This window comes from Watersipora subatra, unplaced genomic scaffold, assembly GCF_963576615.1.
Source record: "Watersipora subatra unplaced genomic scaffold, tzWatSuba1.1 SCAFFOLD_66, whole genome shotgun sequence".
Taxonomy (NCBI): Eukaryota; Metazoa; Bryozoa; class Gymnolaemata; order Cheilostomatida; family Watersiporidae; genus Watersipora; species Watersipora subatra.
In genome coordinates this window covers 126,690-148,664 of record NW_027045280.1, presented here as the reverse complement: position 1 = coordinate 148,664, position 21,975 = coordinate 126,690, and positions in this window count along the sequence as shown.

Genomic DNA, 21,975 nt, shown 5'->3' with positions numbered 1-21,975 from the left:
TCGATTTTCCCGTGAAAGGGTAAACCGAATGTCGCCAAAATCTATCTTCTCAAAATCCTGTTTAGGTGTTTGAAAAATATAACGCTACCCTATATTCGAATGTTACCTTTAGTAAAGTGTCACTCTAAAGGAAGTGTTGAAACTAAAGTGTCATGGCATTCAAATGCAGTTTTATGGTAAGTTAAATGTGAAGGTAAAAACAGAATGCTAATAGATATGTTGTGAGAAAAACTCATAGTTATCATTATTCTTTCCTTTTTTACTAACTACAATATGGTTCATACTTAGTTCCTGTACTATTTACATAATCTAACTAAATTCAAGTCAAGTCAAGCTTAGCTTGATTGTGAGAAATCAACAAAACAAGAAAAACTTTAATGAGCTCCTTGCTTATTAGCAAAGCATTATCAAATAGAATTATGTACTAAACCGAAGTAAATAATGCACATTTGTTAAAACTTGCTTTATTGATCACTGAGAAAGTTACAACAAAATTTCTTAAAAATGATATGTGTTTGTTGTCCAAATTATAAATCACAAAAATAGTTTGAAAGATAATGTGACAACAGTAAACCATTTTACCTATTTTGAGAATACAAAACAAATATAACAAAAAATAGAATAAGAACGGTAGTTGTAGTTTATGATGTGTCAGCAGATGCATATTTCATGTAGCAGATGAATCTATATTTTGGTATGCTGTTGGAGAACAGCAATTTAAAGTCTAATAGCCATTTTTTCACCTGTTATTTCTTTCTTATGGTCATGTTTTAAAACTTTATCAAATTGCTCCAAAAATACTTCTGTGCTGATATATTTATGTTACACCAATGTTATGGTGTAATTTATTTTACACGAATTTATGTTACACCTAATACACCCTGGTTATGTGTTATTCTTTATGATTTTCTAAAATATTTAAGATCTTTGACTAGTCTGTGTTTGTAATATGCTGAAAAAGAGTAGCAATATACATAACATCTTACTATCAATATTTTTTAGTATAAGAAAAATAGAGGAAATGCAAATAAAAACGGTTATTGTTTTTTTTGTTGCAAATTCTCAATAGTATGTTATTTAATTTCTGTGTCTCTCTGAGATCAATTTTACTTATTGAGGATCAGGAAAGCTAATTTTGTATGGTATAGAGAATTAGGTTGAGGATCCTCGTGGTTGAATATGGCCATGCGTTAATGGAAATTTCCAAAAGTATTCTTTGTGCTAAAACAGTCATGTTATACTGAGCGAAGTTTATTTTGCCATGAAAAACTGGACGAGTAACAATATTATAATAACAGAGCTAGTCTAATCTCTTCAAAGTGACTTAATTGTCTTTACTCGTAACAGAAGTAGGTTAACTCCTTATCAACAACTAGATAGAAAGTGATCGATACTGCTACGAGTAGTTGCCACTCAACTGAGTCAAAGTTTATCAAATAATACGCATTTATTTTACTCGTTAATTTGTGTTGGCTCCTATACTGTAGTTCTTCTCTGTAAAATGGGAGAAATGAAAAGCAGATTTTTTGAAATGTCAAGCTCACTGGCTAGCAGTTTGGTCTTTCTCTATTTTATTCTCTTGCTTTTCTTGCAGAACCTTACTTTTCTCTTCTGCTCTAGATCTTCAATCCTCTTACTCTCTCAAAGCTTCAGAAGAAAATAGCTTATATGCATAATGTTACAGTCTCTTGCATTAATAAGCTCACGAGCATTCACACTTTTCTGATTTATCCTTTTCACCATTGATGGGACACAGGTTAAGCGTTGAAGAGATTATGTTTTACTTTTTTGATTGACAATAATTATCTACAAAACATTCAAGCTTTTCTTTAATTCTCTTACTATAGCCTTCCACTATCAGGAAGCTGTTAGCTGTGAGTAAATACCTAATATCAACAACATCAGCCTAAAATCGTGCTTTACAAAAATTGATTTTATACTTTTATGTAAGTGACCTAAAGTCCCTAAAATATGTAGTTTTTCAAAAACTATGGGAATGGGAATAAAAAGTTTTCATAATTTGGCTAGAGTAATTAAAAACCACGAACACAACTGCCCCGGTAGCGGCATGCAAAAAGCCATATAAAAATAATTGCTTTATATCTTAAACTATTCTATGATTTTAGATGATCGCCGATATCTAATGTGGTGAATCCTAGAGTTCCATTACAAGCATTATGGGAAGCGAAGAATCGGTGAGCTGATAGCTTCAAGTCTTTGTTACTAGCAAAAACAATATTAGCGTAATTATTAGTATAATGAATAGAGAATTATAACTTTGGCTGCACATGGAATTAATGGAGCAGAAAAAAACATGTAAATATAACCAGCATTAACTCACATGTAAACTTAGAGACAGAATTCTTGTAACTACAGTGTATATAAACTCAAACTATTGCAACATTTTGAAGCTGAAGATCAAATCTCCTCGGCACTATTAAACCTTCGCCAAAATAGAACCTTTTCGACTAAAATAAGTTCAATTGACCGTTGCTGACATTCATCTAAATTGAATTTGACTAGGTAGAAACTCATATAAAAACAACTAAGCTGGAATAAGTGCCTTCAAATAATTTGTCTGTGATATATTTTTTAATTGAAACTGCTTTGAAGAAATGACCTGCATGACTTGAAGATATTTTCTGTTTTACCAATATAATGATTTCACTAATTAACTTAGGAACAGTTTTAAAGATGTGATTGCACCAAATTTTAGTCGTTTTCAACCAAAAAGTATAAATGTTTTTTATCATTTGAGATGTTCTTTGTTGTTTTTGGTGATCTCACTGTCAAAATATTTGAAGATTGAAAATGACAGAAAATTTATCGCGGTGAAAAAGCTCAGAAAAAGATGTGCCCAGACTTTCCAAATTGATGTATATAGTGAGACAGACTGTTTCTATCTTTTGAATTCATACCAGCTATTACGAGAAAAGTCTAGTCCTACGCAAATTTTTTAGCATATATTTTATTTTGTATTTGCTCATGATTGCTAGAATAAAATCTTAAATCTAGCTACAGATACACTATTATAAATGTCTTAAACACTTCAAACAAAAGTAATTTAAAATTTGTCATGTTAGTTTTCTCTAAACGCTGTGTAAATATCTGAGTACCAACAATGATTCTGCCAGTCTATGGTAATTAGGTTGTCAAGTTAACTTATTTTATCACGGCTTTTGTATCAGGAAAATTCTCAGTTGCTACCGACACCGAAAGCTAGTCACTAGATAAAATAAGCAAGCGACATTTCTGGAAAGAATATGTTTGAATATATGACAAAAGTAGCTGCATCTCTAAAAAAATCATGTATAGTCAAATTTATCTGGCCATTATTAGCATCAATGTGTAGAAAAAATTACTGGTCACATTTGATTAGTACAAAACAAATGGTTTTGTAAGTTGATCAAAATGGTGAACGCAAAACAGTGTCATTTTTTATGAAATGAGTTATTCTGGCAAAAGTTTAATAAAGCCATGATTGCACCTGGTTGGCAGTTTGTGGGATGGGCTCATCTGTTTTCATTTAGTAGAGTGAAGGATAAAACTTTTTGAGTAGCTCTTAATATTTGGTGATTTGGAATTAAGTTGAGATATGCAAAAGTACGCGTCAATACAGCTCTGATTACACTTCATAAATCTATCAATTAGGCAAGATTTCAACACAGGTGGCAACGGGGCTACAATTTATTCAATATTTTCTACAAATCATGTTTTGTATTATCTTTGACATTAGTTTATTATATAATTTTTACAAGCCAAGAAATTTCATCTCAGCAAAACATTTTTATTCAAAACATCCATCCAAGTTGTGACCAATTACATAGTTTTAACTCATATAATAGGACAAATTACTCTTCTGCAGTAAACTCTGTATGCATCATATCTGCATAATCCTCTTTATATTTAGTCCTAAGATTCATTCATGTCTTTCTTTCTCCTGTATGGTAGTTTTTACACTGACGCAACTGCTCCACTGGCGGTGCCACATAAACATCCTGTAATTAATAAAACAAATGTAATAAGTGTATGTCATTCGTAGATATGTCGTTTTATAGTGTACTTACTGGAAGCTTTCAATTGGGGAGATGGATGAATTGAGAGTGTAAAATTACAAAATAAACAAATGCTTGACAAAGGCTTAAATACGCTAAGCCAACAAGTTGAAGCTTTGCTTTGGGGGGTTAAAGATGAGCATTAATCAATCGATTTTCCTTACTTTCTACAAGTGAGAAATAAACATAAATTCTGTTCATGAATCTAATTTACTAGCTAAAATTGCCAAAAAAATTGAAGGAAGTATTTGAGCTAGGTCAAGGGTCTGCAACCTTTTCCACTCAAAGAGCCATTTGTACCTGTTTTCCGCAGAAATGAACACAGTGGAAGCCACAAACCCATTTGACATTTTAAATTAGGAAATACATAAATAGTACATGTAAAGTTTTTGTTTAGCTTTTAATGCTTTTGTAACATGTTTACAACATAAAACGAAAAGCTGTTGCAGGTATACTAATTTAACTACAGAAAAAAAATTACATTTTGAAAGAACATTAAAATAGCTAATAATAACTTGATCGTAATGTGAAAATATTACGTTGTTTATAAGGTTACTTTGCAGAAAAGTTGCTACTTTATGTTTAATTCAGTCCTTCTTTCAACAAAGCGCCAAACTCAACTTTTAACTGCCGCAAATGTCATTCATGCAGCGAATTTCGCTCAAATTTGCCTTACGCATCAGTTCCGAAATAACCTTTTTCTCTCAACTCCGATATTTTTGGATCGGATATTTTTGAGCAAAGGCAGCACCTTTACTTTAAAATTGTCTTGCGTCCTTTGACTTTTTGTTTGAAAATGTCTCATTACACATTATGCAAACTGGTGAACCAGTCTCATCAGCAGTGAAAGCAAACGAATCAGCCCATTCTATTTTCTTCTGTCACTTTCCTTTTCTTAGCATTTGCCATAGTTTGCCTACCTGGGATAGAAAAAATCAAAACGAGTCATCCCAGCTGCTGTAGTTTTGACAGTTTTATTGGCGCATAAATAATAACGCATAAAAAGCGACAATGGTGGATTTATCACCATATTTACAATTTTTTAACTTATATTACAAAACCTAGTGATAAAACTTCTATATTTTTATGAATTACTCAGCATATATGGTAAAAAAATTTGAAAAAACAGTCCAAAGTCAAAGGGAGCTGCAGTGAGGGGATGAAAGAGCTGCATGAGGCTCCGGAGCCACGTGTTGCTGACTCCTGAGCTAGGTGAAACGATAAAAAAGTTTTGAAACGATGATTGGTGATAGCAAAAAGTTATAATTTTCTTAATTAGTAAAGGTATTCATGAGTTAAAAGATTATTACCTTTAGTTTAGTATACAGTCAAACATGGATAACTCGAACTTCAAGGGACCGAGCAAAAGTGTTCGAATTATCAGAGCGTTCAAGTTATCAGAGCACTGTCACAAGTCCATATATTTACTTATTTATTAGTAGATACATGTACATATACAAACTATAATATAAATCAAAAACACAAATGGCTTGTTTCAAATTAAATGCTTCTAATGTAAAGTTTAAAACGTTTTCATGAAAAAGTATAAAGATTTTTCTATCACTTGAGATTGGTTTGTTGTTTGAGGTGATGTTATTGCCAGGACGTTTTTCAGATTGACATTGGCAAAACTTGATCGTTGTTGAAATGCTCAAAAGAAAAGACATTTTTTTCTTTTGGGGTTTTACCCACGATCAATTTTGCCGTTTTTTCTTGAAGTTTATGCAGATTACCTTACTTTACCTGGGATTCGTTAAGAGCAACACTCCGAGGCAGTTCAATTAGAAGTTTTACGATACATTCTATATCACTCACGCTTTTTTAATAGATACTTATTGAATGTACACACGTATTCTGTGTTTAGGTCAAACGATGAATAGTTTTTTGTAGCTCAGACAACGTATACGTTTAATTACAACATTTTTTAAGACGTTTTAAACATTCAACATTCCGACGTTGATTCAACACGGAATCAACATCGGAAAACTATTCATCACGGGCTAGCCGGGTCACGCACTCAAGGATTTTCGCCACGCACATACAAAACAACATACGATTTTTGTTTTGTATGTGCGTGGCAAAAATCCTTGCGCGCGTGACCCGGCTAGCCCGTGCTATTCATCGTATCGCAGTATAAATCAGATTTCACCAAACTTTTAGAAAAGTCGTTGACAAAAATATTTTGCCGATGGTGGTAATAACGACGCTTATGAATTACGAAAAGATGAAGTTTACCTCTATGGCTTTGAATAAAGTGATTTTCTAAAGCGATAACAACCGTTTCGGTACCGTTGGGCAAAAAAACAGTTCGAATTAACAGTGTTGAGTTCGAGTTATCTATAGCAATTTATCATTACGTGGGAACGGACCAAAGGAAATGTTCGAATTAACCATGTGTTCGAGCTATCCCTGGACGAGTTATCCATGTTTGACTGTATATATAAGAGACTCAAAGTTAAAGATAGATTTACCTCCATTCTCCTATTTTCTTTTGCAGCACAGCGCTTCAGACGATAAAGTTTATTATGACCTATATAAACATTTTGTGCTGATGATTGGCTAAAAAAGAGATAGTATATTTATCGCTCACAAACTCTTTTCATATTCGCCCATTATACACATTATGACTAAAGCACTTGCTTGAATTACTAGCAAAAAATGATCTCATTCAAATGCTTATACAGTACATCTCTGGACAGAGCTGGTCTACAAAGACAAAAATAAGATCAAATTGTAGCCGATGTTTGAAAAGTTGATGTTTGTTTTTGCAACCAATGCCTTACATTGGTTTTAATTTTATTTGAATGACTTCAATGGTGGAATCACATCTTTAACATTTAAAGGTTGCTGAGAAGATTACCTTTTATATATATTGGAACAGTTGTTTGAAGTGATGATTGATACTTTAGAGATTTACTGCTATTTACACAAAAACAAATACTACATACCTAGACATATTCAAAACTAAATTACATTGATATAAATTACTTTACTCATGTGGTTATACTTAATATGTTTTTTGATTGATCTAAGCCTTACTGTTTTAGAATTATCTAGCACAACGTCTGCAAGTTTTTCTGCCAGTGGCAAAGTTAGCAACAAAAAGTTTTTATGAACTGCTGCTCACCAAGTAATGAACATTAGCATCTTCAATAACAACTTCATGCTAGGCATAAGCATTGAATCTGTCCACCACAAAATCTTATTACTCTAATACTTCACTGAAAATTTTTTCTTTTTTAATCCTGGCTTGACTTTATAGATAGATGTCATTCTTTTGATAGATCATTCTTAGCTTTAATATGTTTATGATATTGATGTTTTAATATTATGCAATTTGTAGTTTGGTACGAGTAATCATCTCTAGGGCTATTTATATAATATACTATAATATAATATTTCTTGTAATGATATTATTGTTACAAGAAATATTATAAAGACTTCACGACTGAAACTACTTTTTTCAGCTGCACTTTTGCTGCTGCTGATATGGAAAAACTGCTATTATTTTGCAAATCTTTAGGTTTTCTATTAAAAACCTTTGTGCTTTGGCCAATTTATATTTTTCTTTGAAATTTCTGAAAAAGTCTTTGATAAGACCTGAGTTTGTGGTTTGAGACCAACTGACTTAAAATGTCATGTTCAAGAATCATACTCATATTTTGATGTGAGACGCCTACCCTGACCAAATAGTATCTCAGACTAAATAGTCTGAGATACCTACAAACTGCACAGTCTTTCTCCTTATACTGCATTGAGGTATTTGTTTTTAAATAGCTGTCACTAAAACTCTACAAATTATTTCTAGCTATAAGCTGGAAAGTTTTATTTCTTATTAATTTTTGCTTATATATTGGAGAGCCTGGTTCTGTTGGAACAACAGCTGTGTGTAGAGTTGTGTGTACAACCCCTAATTTTGAGGCAAGCATCAGTAGTCTGTAATCGGTGGTCAGCAGTCACTCTTATAAACTCACAGTTTTATAAACCCAAGTTTTCAACTAAAAGATAAACAAGCCATCCCAGCTTGACATAGTGAACAGTCTGTGTGAAATGTGTGTTCCATTATGAATAGCACTTGAGGATTTATTTTCATATCATTGTGCTTCCATCAGCTTAGTAGAATGCGTATTTTAACAAATACTTCAGCAAAAATCAGAAGGGTTATTCATTTCAATAGCCACGTCTTTGCTACCCACCACATACCGTGAAGGTTTATTCACAACTTAACAAGGGCCTTCTTGTCTAAGGATTAATATTTCTATTTATTCAAGCAAAAAATTCTAAAAACAGCAGCGAGCAGTTTGCTCATTACTTTGAACTTGCTTGAAGCAGCGCTTCATGATTCACACATTCTATGGTGACAAATGTAGGTTTGTATGAGTTTCCAAACAAGCAGGTTTTTGTTAATGAACACATTCTTTCATCTTTTTACAATAAGTGTTTGATTATGGTCCTGATCACTGATCTACAGTGGCTACCGACTGTAGGAGTGTAAAAAGTTGCTAGTCGTTTCCATTATTGAATTGCGATTAATTTGAATGTTTGACCAAATTTTAATTATTCTTGTAGCTTTTACACAGTAACTTGATATAAATAAACTACATATTACCATAGTATTTGAAATTCCATACATTAAAAGATAACATGCTTCACTTTGAATTTTACAACCGGCTATGATTAACAATCTATAAATTTAAATTCAGACAAGTAACCGGAGTTAAATGAACTAATTGTAGATCTTGTTATTGGAGAGCAAAAATATTAAAAGCATTATAATTATTGTTGTAGAACTTGACATAATTTTGAATCAAGACTATTAAAATGTCTATAGAAATCAAAAATAATATTGATTAAATTTTAAATTTTCAAGTTTTATTTTTAAAGTCAGTTTGTCTCTTTTACCTGCAAAATCATAAAGTAGCACCAATTGATTAAACTTATAAAAATTAGCTAAGCAGCAAGTATTTTAGTTCAAAGCGATAAGATTTGGGGGGGGGTGCTTTTACGACTTCTACATTGCCTCAGATACATGTACATACCGATACCCAAACTCTAAAGAAGACAATTGGACAGCCAAAATTAGTGAAACGATTATTCAATACAGTCATTTATGGCTATAAAGTTATTTTGCATTATTACATTGCTTTATTGGTTTGCAGTTGCTCAATAACAAGCAACATGCATATCTTTTCATTTTTATGTGTGTTTTCTCTCTTTACAGAAACCCCAGGCAATCATCCAGCTGACTAATAGAGGTCCTAAATATGATATAGCAGTGTTTGAACAACTAATCAAACAATTGCCTGGTGATGAAGACACGAAGGTGCATGTTATAAGTATTTCAGGCAAATACCGATCTGGTAAATCCTTCCTTCTCAACCTTTTCAAGATTTACTTGGACTACTACACTCAGGTAAGTAGAAGTATAGGAGGTTAAACTTTAGGTTTGCAGAGTTTTTTTAATAAAAAACATACATGCTATGGTTGCAGTATGTTGAAAGACAATAGCAAATCTATGTAAGAATTCTTCCATGTCTGTTAGATACAGGACTGCAGTCAATTATGACTAGACTTTCTGTAAATGTGAGAAATTAATTATAATTTCTAAATAAATTGTTTATATCTATGAACTTATTAATCTTCTCTGACAGCTACTTGTAAATGCTTTTTAATAATTTTGAGCTTTATTTTCTAAAGCATCAAATTATGAATGTTTAAAAGTTTATAATAATCTATAGCTCATTTTTCTATAGCAGAAACAGTCACAAGCCTGTATTTCTATTATTATATTTATCTATTTTACATCATTTGCTGACTTCTTACTTTGCAAAATGGGATTTGCAAGCAGATGCAAATAGAAAACAATCACTGTATGTATCATTATGGGCTGTATATGTATGTTATAGCATAACAAGGATTATGGGTGGACGGTTGCAAGTGATACACCAATCAGTGGATGGGATTGGAGGAAGTGCGAAACAGGCGTTACTAACGGAATTTGGATGTATGCGTACCCAAAATTAATCAATGAGGTATTTACGCCAAAAGTTTATCAATTATATGTATATACCCATATTTGTCAATCTATTTCAAGAAATTCTACATTGTCATTTCACTGTATTTAAAATACAGTGGAGTTGTGCCATCTGACATTAATTTGTTCTGGAGCTGACATCGGAAAGCGAAAATGTTGTATAGAGATGTATGAAGACTAACCAATATTAATTACATAATGCAAACATCCCCTGGTGAAAAAGCATCAGAATTTTCTCAATATGTTAGAAACATTAGGAGTTATTAGCAAAATAGTGTGTTAACCTTAGTAACTATAGTTACTTGCAGTAACTTCGGTGTATTTAGTGGTTATGATTTGCTTATGACTATGGTTAGCTTTTTTACTTCTACGTTTAATATCGTTGTCAATCTGAGGACCCATGGCAATAACAAGTTAAAGTTATATAAAGTTATATACATATAATGAGTTACAGATTATAGTAAATATTACATTAAACAATAAAATACCCAATAACTTTTTACTTTCGCTTGCGTCTGACTAATTTTGATTCACTCATGCAATATCAAGCATTTACAAAACCCGAAGAATGCTGAACTGAGATAGAATAAGCAAGCATAATATTTCTTTCAGGCATCAGATTTCGGCAGATATCATATCGACATTTTTCGTTATTCCGGAATATTGAGCACAATCACCACCAAACTTAAATTTGGAAAGCTGTTTTTGATGATGTCATATGGCGAAAAAGCGTTATAACAAAGGGATAAAAACATTTTGTTCAACATCGTAAGGTGAAAAACTGTAACATGGGGTGCACTGTAATAGTAACCTCGAGCATAGCTGGCCTTGCTGCTAGTAATGTATATATTCCCAAAAAATGATTCATATTGCGTACTTACATTCATTGACCTTTATGCTTAACTTCCAAGCTTGCATGAGTCATATCATCATGTCACTATGTTTGAGCATTTTTACTAAATCCTAGAAATTTTATATAAACCTCATTGAGTAGCAAACGGCAACTTGACCGCGAAAATCTTAATTTTTATCAAAAAAGAAGGCAACAATAACGCAAATAAAAAATGATATTTTGCCTTTTACGTGTAAATGTAGCTTTATTTTAATAACAACTCATAATTTTTTCTTAAATACTCGCCAGAAGGCAAGAAAAAGCATTTCTTTATTCACTGTTTATATACTGTTCATTTATATACATTTATATACATTCGTTCTCCATTATGAAAGTATTAATATAAGTGCATCCATAGCTAAGGGCTTTTATAATTTTAATTAATAAGCAGTTTGGAACAATTATAGTATCTATGGTTAGTAAAGGTCTAGTACGGTCATACTAGTTGATGTATTCAATGACAAATGGAAGCTGCAAAACAAGAATTATGATAAAAAAAATCAAAATACTTGAGATTAGACACAATGAAATACATGTAGATACGATATCTACTATTAGTTGAGACACAATGAAATACATGTAGATACCATAACTACTAATAATTGAGACACAATGAAATACATGTAGATACCATAACTACTAATAGTTGGTACACAATGAAATACATGTAGATACCATAACTACTAATAGTTGATACACAATGAAATACATGTAGATACCATAACTACTAATAGTTGAGACACAATGAAATACATGTATATACCATAACTAATAATAGTTGAGAGACAATGAAATACATGTAGATACCATAACTACTAATAGTTGAGACACAATGAAATACATGTAGATACCATAACTAATAATAGTTGAGACACAATGAAATACATGTAGATACCATAACTACTAATAATAGTTGAGACACAATGAAATACATGTAGATACCATAACTACTAATAGTTGATACACAATGAAATACATGTAGATACCATAACTACTAATAGTTGATACACAATGAAATACATGTAGATACCATAACTACTAATAGTTGAGACACAATGAAATACATGTAGATACCATAACTACTAATAATTGAGACACAATGAAATACATGTAGATACCATAACTACTAATAGTTGATACACAATGAAATACATGTATATACTATAACTACTAATAGTTGAGACACAATGAAATACATGTAGATACCATAACTACTAATAGTTGAGACACAATGAAATACATGTAGATACCATAACTACTAATAGTTGATACACAATGAAATACATGTAGATACCATAACTACTAATAGTTGATACACAATGAAATACATGTAGACACCATAACTACTAATAGTTGAGACACAATGAAATACATGTAGATACCATAACTACTAATAGTTGAGACACAATGAAATACATGTAGATACCATAACTACTAGTTGTGTTGAAGCACAATAAAATACATGTAGATACCATAACTACTAATAATTGAGACACAATGAAATACATGTAGATACCATAACTACTAATAGTTGATACACAATGAAATACATGTAGACACCATAACTACTAATAGTTGATACACAATGAAATACATGTAGACACCATAACTACTAATAGTTGATACACAATGAAATACATGTAGACACCATAACTACTAATAGTTGAGACACAATGAAATACATGTAGATACCATAACTACTAATAGTTGAGACACAATGAAATACATGTAGATACCATAACTACTAATAGTTGAGAGACAATGAAATACATGTAGATACCATAACTAATAATAGTTGAGACACAACGAAATACATGTATATACCATAACTACTAATAGTTGAGACACAATGAAATACATGTAGATACCATAACTAATAATAGTTGAGACACAATGAAATACATGTATATACCATAACTACTAATAGTTGAGAGACAATGAAATACATGTAGATACCATAACTAATAATAGTTGAGACACAATGAAATACATGTAGATACCATAACTACTAATAGTTGAGACACAATGAAATACATGTATATACCATAACTAATAATAGTTGAGAGACAATGAAATACATGTAGATACCATAACTAATAATAGTTGAGACACAATGAAATACATGTAGATACCATAACTACTAATAGTTGAGACACAATGAAATACATGTATATACCATAACTACTAATAGTTGAGAGACAATGAAATACATGTAGATACCATAACTACTAATAGTTGAGACACAATGAAATACATGTAGATACCATAACTAATAATAGTTGAGACACAATGAAATACATGTATATACCATAACTAATAATAGTTGAGAGACAATGAAATACATGTAGATACCATAACTAATAATAGTTGAGACACAATGAAATACATGTAGATACCATAACTACTAATAGTTGAGACACAATGAAATACATGTATATACCATAACTAATAATAGTTGAGAGACAATGAAATACATGTAGATACCATAACTAATAATAGTTGAGACACAATGAAATACATGTAGATACCATAACTAATAATAGTTGAGACACAATGAAATACCTGTAGATACCATAACTACTAATAGTTGAGACACAATGAAATACATGTATATACCTAACTAATAATAGTTGAGAGACAATGAAATACATGTAGATACCATAACTACTAATAGTTGAGACACAATGAAATACATGTATATACCATAACTAATAATAGTTGAGAGACAATGAAATACATGTAGATACCATAACTACTAATAGTTGAGACACAATGAATTACATGTATATACCATAACTAATAATAGTTGAGAGACAATGAAATACATGTAGATACCATAACTACTAATAGTTGAGACACAATGAAATGCATGTAGATACCATAACTAATAATAGTTGAGACACAATGAAATACATGTATATACCATAACTAATAATAGTTGAGAGACAATGAAATACATGTATATACCATAACTAATAATAGTTGAGACACAATGAAATACATGTACAGTAGATACCATCACAAGATTACTAGTTAACTTTGTGGTTAATCAGTAGGAACTCTACCTAAGTCATTGGGTTGGTCATAACGTTTGGTTATTTTTTAATCCCGTGTACTTAAGCAGCTCATCAGCTTGATTAACTATTATGTTGGTCAATATTAGCTGAACGATTTGAAAATCTAATAAAATAATTTAAACACTCAGGTAGCAATTTAGCCGAATTCTCTGTAAGTTACTGATTTATACAAAAATCTTTTTCACAGAAAGCAATCATTTTGCTAGACTGCCAAGGGTATGCGGATCCTACAAGAAGTGACCCAACTTTGGACAACTTGATTCTGTTCATCGCTCTACATTTGGGTGATGTGCACATTCTGAATGTGAATCAGGCTTTTGGAAATGAGGATCTTTCTCAGCTCAGTGTGAGTAGAGCTCTACATAGTTTATATATTAAGTAGTTTTAACCAATGTTTGGGAATTTAAACTGTAAACAAATAATTTTGAAATCGGTTTCAAAAAAGAAAAAAGAAGAAGAAAGGGAATAGGGAAGAGAAGGGCAAGGAAGTAGGCAAAAATAGGAAGGAGAGAAGAATAGAAAAAAGAAAAAAATATAGAAAGATGAAGTTATGAAAAATATGTTACACACATTTTTTGAGTAAAGAAACTTAGCAAAACATACAGACATTTTTTATTCCAAATTTTTATTATTATTCGTGCAATGCGAGGTATACATATACCACACAGTATTTTTAAGAGTGTGTTAGTAACAGTGACTTTTTGGTCAAATGCACAACTGGTAGATAATCTGACTAAAGCTTCTACTGTTGAGCTCGCAATTATAAAACGGGTCATTGGATGATAGCATCTGATGGCTACTTGCTCTAAAAGCCAAATTGCTAGATAGTCAAGCCATAAAGTATAGCGGAAATCATGCATTACTAAGCAAGATTGTCTAGCTTCAGTATTCAATTGTATCCACGCCACTAAACATCGGTGTGCTTAGTTAACAGGCTATCTTTGTAGGAACACCCTGCAGCATCTTGAAGAGTAGTGTGACCCAAACAATGGGAATTGTGTTCTTGCTACGTAATAATAACTAGTTAGGGTTTAGCAGTAGCCCATTTTTTTGTCTTTTTAATAGCTTGGTCATTAAAATTGAATATTCAGTCTTTGATTTCAAACAAAGTTTAATTGACAAATATTTTTTTATAAAACTACAATCTTTTAGTAGGCTTCAATAATTGTTGCTAACTGTAATTCAGTATGTATTTACATTCTCATATCAATGTGAATTTTCTCTAGTTCTTGTCGTTCTACATTAACATTTGGGTGAATGCAATTTGAATTTTAGGAAGCATATTTTGTCACATATTTTAGGTATGTGCCCTTCATGCTGAGGATGGTGCAACAGGATATATTTTCCAAAGAAACTATGTTTTGGTGAGAAATTGGGAATGGGATAAGTCACCAAAAACGATTGTTGATATGGTAAGGTACTATCTATTAATATCAGTTCCTGGAATTCGTTTAAAAAACTTTGCAGCGAAATCGCAAAAAATTCCTTCCGTTGTGTTTAAGGAGTTAATTATAAATTCGGTAGAGTTGAAGTATTACTACCTTTTTGGCCCAGTAGCTATTGTTTTACAATTTATGTTATGAAAGTCTAAAAGTACACACATGTTTTTTTTCAGTCAATTTTATCATTCAATTTGCCAAAAGGTTTTTTGTCACACTTTTACTACCAAAGAAGCCAAGTGGCTTTAGAAGATGCCAAGGTGCTAAGTGTCACCCGATATTTTTGTGCGATGACGATACCAATAATGCCAATAATGATGTAATAATGCCATAGAGGCTAACAGTAGTATTTACATAAGAGTTCCTCCTTGTTTCACCAATGTGTTGTCAATGAATCAAACTTATTTATTTATTAGTTTTCTTGATTATACGTTTATCTATTTACTAATTTATAATGACTCAGTGTGTACATTTTGAGATTACAATTGTGATTAGGACAACAGGGGGTTGTAGGATATTGAGAAATAAAGTTTACCAGTTCTTAACAAAGCAGAAACTTATAAATAGTAAAAAAATACACAATACGTAAATCTCCTTTTATAAGCTTTTTGTGTTTTGAAACTATCAATAATAATACACAATTAGGGATAACTCTTCATTAGGACTATAAACATTAGTTTGAGCAATCATTTCAAACCTGCAGGTTAATCCCTCAATTTTGCTTACAGGAAGCTTACTGTTTTGGCATATATTCAATCTAAATCTAAATAAATTTGAATGTATCAGATATAAAGCTTTATTGGACTCCAGCGTCTGCTACAGATTAGATGTGAACAGTTATTGGAAAGTAACCTGAGGTGCGCTTACCAAGGAAATGAGTTGAGAAAGCGCAGAATAATAGCACATAGTGCTGACCAAATATTGACCAATGAGAAGTGGCTTTATTGTGGTAAATGAAATAATCCACTTACTAGAGTATTTAAATACATGTATGTTATTATTTTTAGAGATGACTATCATTTCAAAGATAAGTTGTTCATGTTTTTATACAATCATCTGTAACGGGAGTTCGGTTTCCTCAACTTAGTTTTGCTCTTTGCAATAGCTTTGTATCTCAGCCTAGATCTGCCTAGATTCCTCTTTTTTCGTAAAGTAGTAAATATAATAATTGTCTTTGCATTTGATCATGTTCCATTATGAACAGATGTTTCAGCCATCTTAGGTATTTTATTATCTTATTAGAATGTTTACCATGGATGGGAAGCCAGCCCATTTTAGGACTTCAGTGTTCTTAACCTTATCTTACCAGTTGAGATTCATTATGCAGTATATTGTCTCATCATGACTGAGTGCAGTCTTTTCAATTGTGTTTGGTACACTACCTCTGCTTCCTATAATAGGGCTTTTAGCATTACTGCTCAGTATATTTTACACTTAACTTGAATGGTTACATGCTTGTTCCCCCACAAATGATACTGAATTTTTCTAAAAGAAGCACTGGCATTTCTATGTCTGTAACTACGTTCCTTAGTAAGTTGGCATTACCGAATACAGTACGACCAAAGTATCTAAAATCTGTACAGAGTCTGAGTAACTTGTTGTCTATCAGGATATTTGTAGGATCAGGTGCAGGGTTCAGAAGCTTCACATGTTGATACACACATTATGTTTTTGCTATTTTTATTTTGGAGCTGAATTTTGATTCTGCATTTATAAATTGATTTGCAACCAGTTGCATGTCCTCAGCCGAGTGGACAACTAGGGCACGGTCAGCTGCAAACAATTTCTTCCTGACAAAAAATTTGGTTATGCGAGAGTTGAATTTGAATTGAGAAACTCCGAAGAGGTTGGCACTGGGTTTTGCTTAGATGAAGACTCATTCACTATTGTCTTTAAAAGCAACGTCAAGCTTAGCACCGAGATATAGCCAAAAAAGGGCTGGTGCCAAGACACAATCTTGCTTGACACAATTTTTTTTAGGCGTAGTCTTTGAAGTAGTCTAGACAGAGATTTATCATAGAACATACTATGTTCTATGATAAGTTTTATAATGGTTTAGGTACCTTCATATTAAAAAATGCACATTGAACATCATGGCAACCAATTAAATTGATTGTTTCAACAATTCAAGAGTTGATTGTATAACATGTATCAAACAATAAATTTTTAACTCTTTCTTCCTGTCGGACTAGCTGGTAGTTTAAATGATTCATAAAAAAGATTATTGTTCTTTTTATATACCTAAGCATGTTTCAAAATGTAACTTCTACTCTGATATGGTTGTTTGCAAATAAATTTATTTTATTTTTGATTTTGATGAAAGCGCAATTTCCATTTATAGTTTTAAATTTTTAAAAAATGAATGCTGATGAGTAAAATGAAAGTTAGCTTAATACGTGTAAATATAAATAATACGGTATCATATAAATATAGCAAGCATATAGAGCATAAGCAATTTTATTTAGCAAATGGGTTTCTGTGTTTTGGTGTCTTATGGGTTGTTATTACTGAAATATTTTTACAGGAAAACCTCTACTAACAAAAACTCTACATATTAAGTATTCAAGCTATGAAACATATTTTGGTAGAAAATTCGCTTTGACTTATGGACAATTTTTTTTAGATACGAAAGGCTTTTTGAAATTTGGCCCGGTTGTTTGTTTCATATTTCCGACCGGTTGTTCATTTTTTCTTTTGAACCTGTTTACTTCTTACTTCTTACAATGCAATTTACTTGGTTTTATTTGCTAGCAGATGTCAGCAAATGGCAAGTGTTTTGTTTGTGTTAGCTGTACAATTTGGATTTATTTTATAACACATACAGTGTATGACAACTTTCGTTTAAAGTAATTCAAGCTCTGAATTTTTTCATAGCATTATTTTTAGTTCTAGGTGATGTAAATAATTTTTTGCTTCTAAAATTTATATCATGAGAAAAACTCGGGCAACAATGAAAAACCCACTCCTCTGACCAAAGTCCTGCCACTTATAGTAGTCTTTGCTTAGACCCGTTTTGACGGCCAATGACCAGGATAAACGAATGTATTGTTTTCAGTTTTTATTCGCTGCTTTTCTGTTTTTCTTTCCGCTCACATTGTATAACTATATAGGAATGCTTCTCGCAGTTCCGATAAAGTTATACAACAATATGCTGCCAGTGCATACATGTGTTCTTTACAGGTTTTAACCATTACACATAGTATTTATAATTTGTACAAATATCATGCCTGCGTTTCATGAGGGTTTAGAATGGATTAGGGTGTTTATATGGCAAAACCTGATTCTACTTTTCATTTTTCGTCTTCCTTAACTTTTTCTGCTGTGAATTAATTTTATTAGTATTAGTTCCATTTTGTAAGTTTTTATAGCATGCAGATACAAATGTAAATATAGTAAATTTATAATAGAATTTTGTTCTTGGGAATTTACATAGTATAGCTTTAATAGTTTTCTACTACTTGAGCTGTGAGTTTGCTTTGTTGGGATGTAAAAATACTTAAATATTTTCATCTCCTTAAGCAATGACATTTACTTACTACTTATATGTAGTTGAAGACACAATTCTTTCAGAAGCTAATTCACAATAGCTAACCAATTTCTCAAACACTTCAGAAATCACATCTTTTAATTTCATGAACTCGGAGTTCTGTTGTTGTTCAGTTAATTTCAATAACCTCCTGTAGACAATGAATGATATGGAACTTTGTTTGATATACTGGTGGATCTCAGTCAATCTACAAAAATATCGAAATCTCACAAGGGGCCCAACTTAAATGAAAAAACTATAGATATTATTACTAATTAAATTATTTGCATCATAAATATTTTATGCTGCAGATCAATACACTTTATACTGACTTTTGAATGCAAATAAATTGTCAGGTAAATTTTGTAAAGTCTCTCGGCAATAATATGTGCAGTGAAATGTTCCAATTGACTTTAAGAATGATGCAGTGTATTTTATTTACATGTATTTGCTGATAGTTAATGCCATAAGGAGCACCATCATAAACATGGTGAAACTACAATAGCGAAAACATCATACGGGTATAATAATGCAAATTCAGGATATAAAATTGACAGACTGATAGAATTTTTCATGGTAAGAAAATGGTAGTAATTTTAGTTTATAACGAGCATTTAGCAAAACAAATATTTTACTGATTGAGAAAAACAAATATCTGACACCTGCCCCAAGGAGTGTTACTAATAATGCATTTATTTATGATAAACAGAGTAAAATATAACAGACATAAAGAGTAAGACCTGCATGGCTGTGGGGTGGTTTGAATAAAATTGAACCATTGTCTTGCTATATCATCTAGTACATAACTAAGAGAAGATTAAACTACAACGGGGGTAACCAAAATGTGCACAGCCTGAATGCTGCAACAGTGCTGGCAAACAGGCAGATAGTGTACAATATATGTCATGTCGCCATGTGCCATCTAATAGATGACGAATAGGCAGAAAGTATGAGCGCACAAGTTGAGTGGAGCTGCCTTGTATTGAGAGTTTGATAATTTGAACAACCTTAGCTACAACTTTGCTAATTCCACCATTTGTGACACTGAACATGCTACGCAATTAAGCAATACTTCATGTGCAAGTGTTTTTGAAGTATTTAAAGATGAGAATATAGTTTTACACTTGTTTGAGCAGGTTTGAGCTACATGTATGTTGCTCAATTTTTCACTTCAGCTTGTGCTACTTCTCTGGGCTACATGCAATATATCATATTCAGTTGGAAATTGAAAGTTTCATGAACTGCTGATTAAATATTATATTGAAGAAATATTAAATTTTTTAAAATGTGAATGAATCTTTAGTGAATTGTTTAAATTTTTCTTTTACTGCTACATACAAATTTATCAATTACCTGGCCTACAAAGTGACTAAGATGTTTAAATTTTTGTCTGAAGCTGCAAGTAAAGTAGGCCATCAGTGCAAAATTTTACTAACTCTGCAGCTCGTCTATGATCTGGTGCTCAGCATACCCTTTTGCTCCTGTAATACCAACATCAGTCTGTTTACAGGCCTTCATCCAATGATTGTATTTTGTCATGATCATTCATGGATAATGTTTAAAACCCAAGCATTCTTTAGCAGATGCTGATTTTTAATTTACTACATCGTGTAGTTTTTGAATTCACCTGATAAACTTCGATTTCACATGCCTCAGATCAACGAAGCCATAAATTCAATTGACCAGCTTTTTGAGCCATGTCACAGATTTATGTTCTTTGTCTATCAGGTGCATCTACAATGTGACACAGGTGAGCAACTGCCAGTGATACAGATAAAAGATGTTGTTATAATTGCACAGAGCGGTGATTATTGAAAATAGGTTCTGATACTGTTAAAAAGTTTATGCTATGGATTTTTATAGTGCATGTGCTACTCTGTCAAATAGAAAATCTTTCAAACTGTGCTTGCCGAAAAAACAAGAAGCTTGTTTACTCTGGCATTGTTATAATAAGATATTGATCTGTGGCAGCCACATGAGTGTTTATGTTGGATTTATATAGTTTAAATTTTTTAAACAGAGGTAGAAGAAGAATTTTTAGAAAAGGCTGCCAGACTCTTCCATAAGTTGCTTTCTCCTATGTCGATTGAAGCAGAACTTACTAGATTTAATCTTCATTCCAAGTTTAAGGTAAGAAAAAACTAATTTTATTCAAATTTGTTGAGATAAAGTTTATTGTCGAACAATAGGATTAGTAAACTGTTTATTGGTTCAACTGATTAATAATATTTTGTCGTAAAACTTATTGTAACATTTTGGTGAGAAGTGGAGTTATTTGTGGATACATGTATTCAAAACTTTAAAGCACAGTGTCTGCTTTAAATAGCTTTATTGACCGCTCTGAGAAGACCAAACTGCTTATCGATGTTTAGTTATCTTAAAGCCTGGCATATTCATTCAAACAGATCTTGTGTGCAAAAAGCATTTCTGTTGGCAGTTTCTCTCTCAGAGATCTGTAGGGAAAGTTTTGACACGGAAGCAAGCATATGAGAAATCTGTAATCAAAGCCATTTGTCAGCAATTGCGTGAAGAATTCGAAGAAAACCTTGATGAGGTAAAGAAAGTTTCTCTTTGTCGCCTTTTTCTGTATTTTTTATTTTTCAACATAAAAAAGATTAATATTCTATGACCAGTTTTTGTTTTTGTGTGATTCTTTTATACGTCATAATGTCTTTTATCATGGTTCAGGCTGTGCTTTCTAATGTTATCAATAAACACCCGGTATGATGTTTCTTAAAGCAAAGGAGAAAGTTAGAAAAGCCACCAAAGGGAGGTAGCGGTGATACTTGGGCAAACTTGAAAAAGGAACTTCCTTCAATTTATACAAAAGTGTTAGAAAAATATGATCATCATCCGAGTGTTAAACGCTGCACAGAGGCGCAAACAGTGGAGTAAGTGCTTCTGCCTTTCTTAGAAAACAACTATATTGTGGTACAAATAATTACCTCGGTG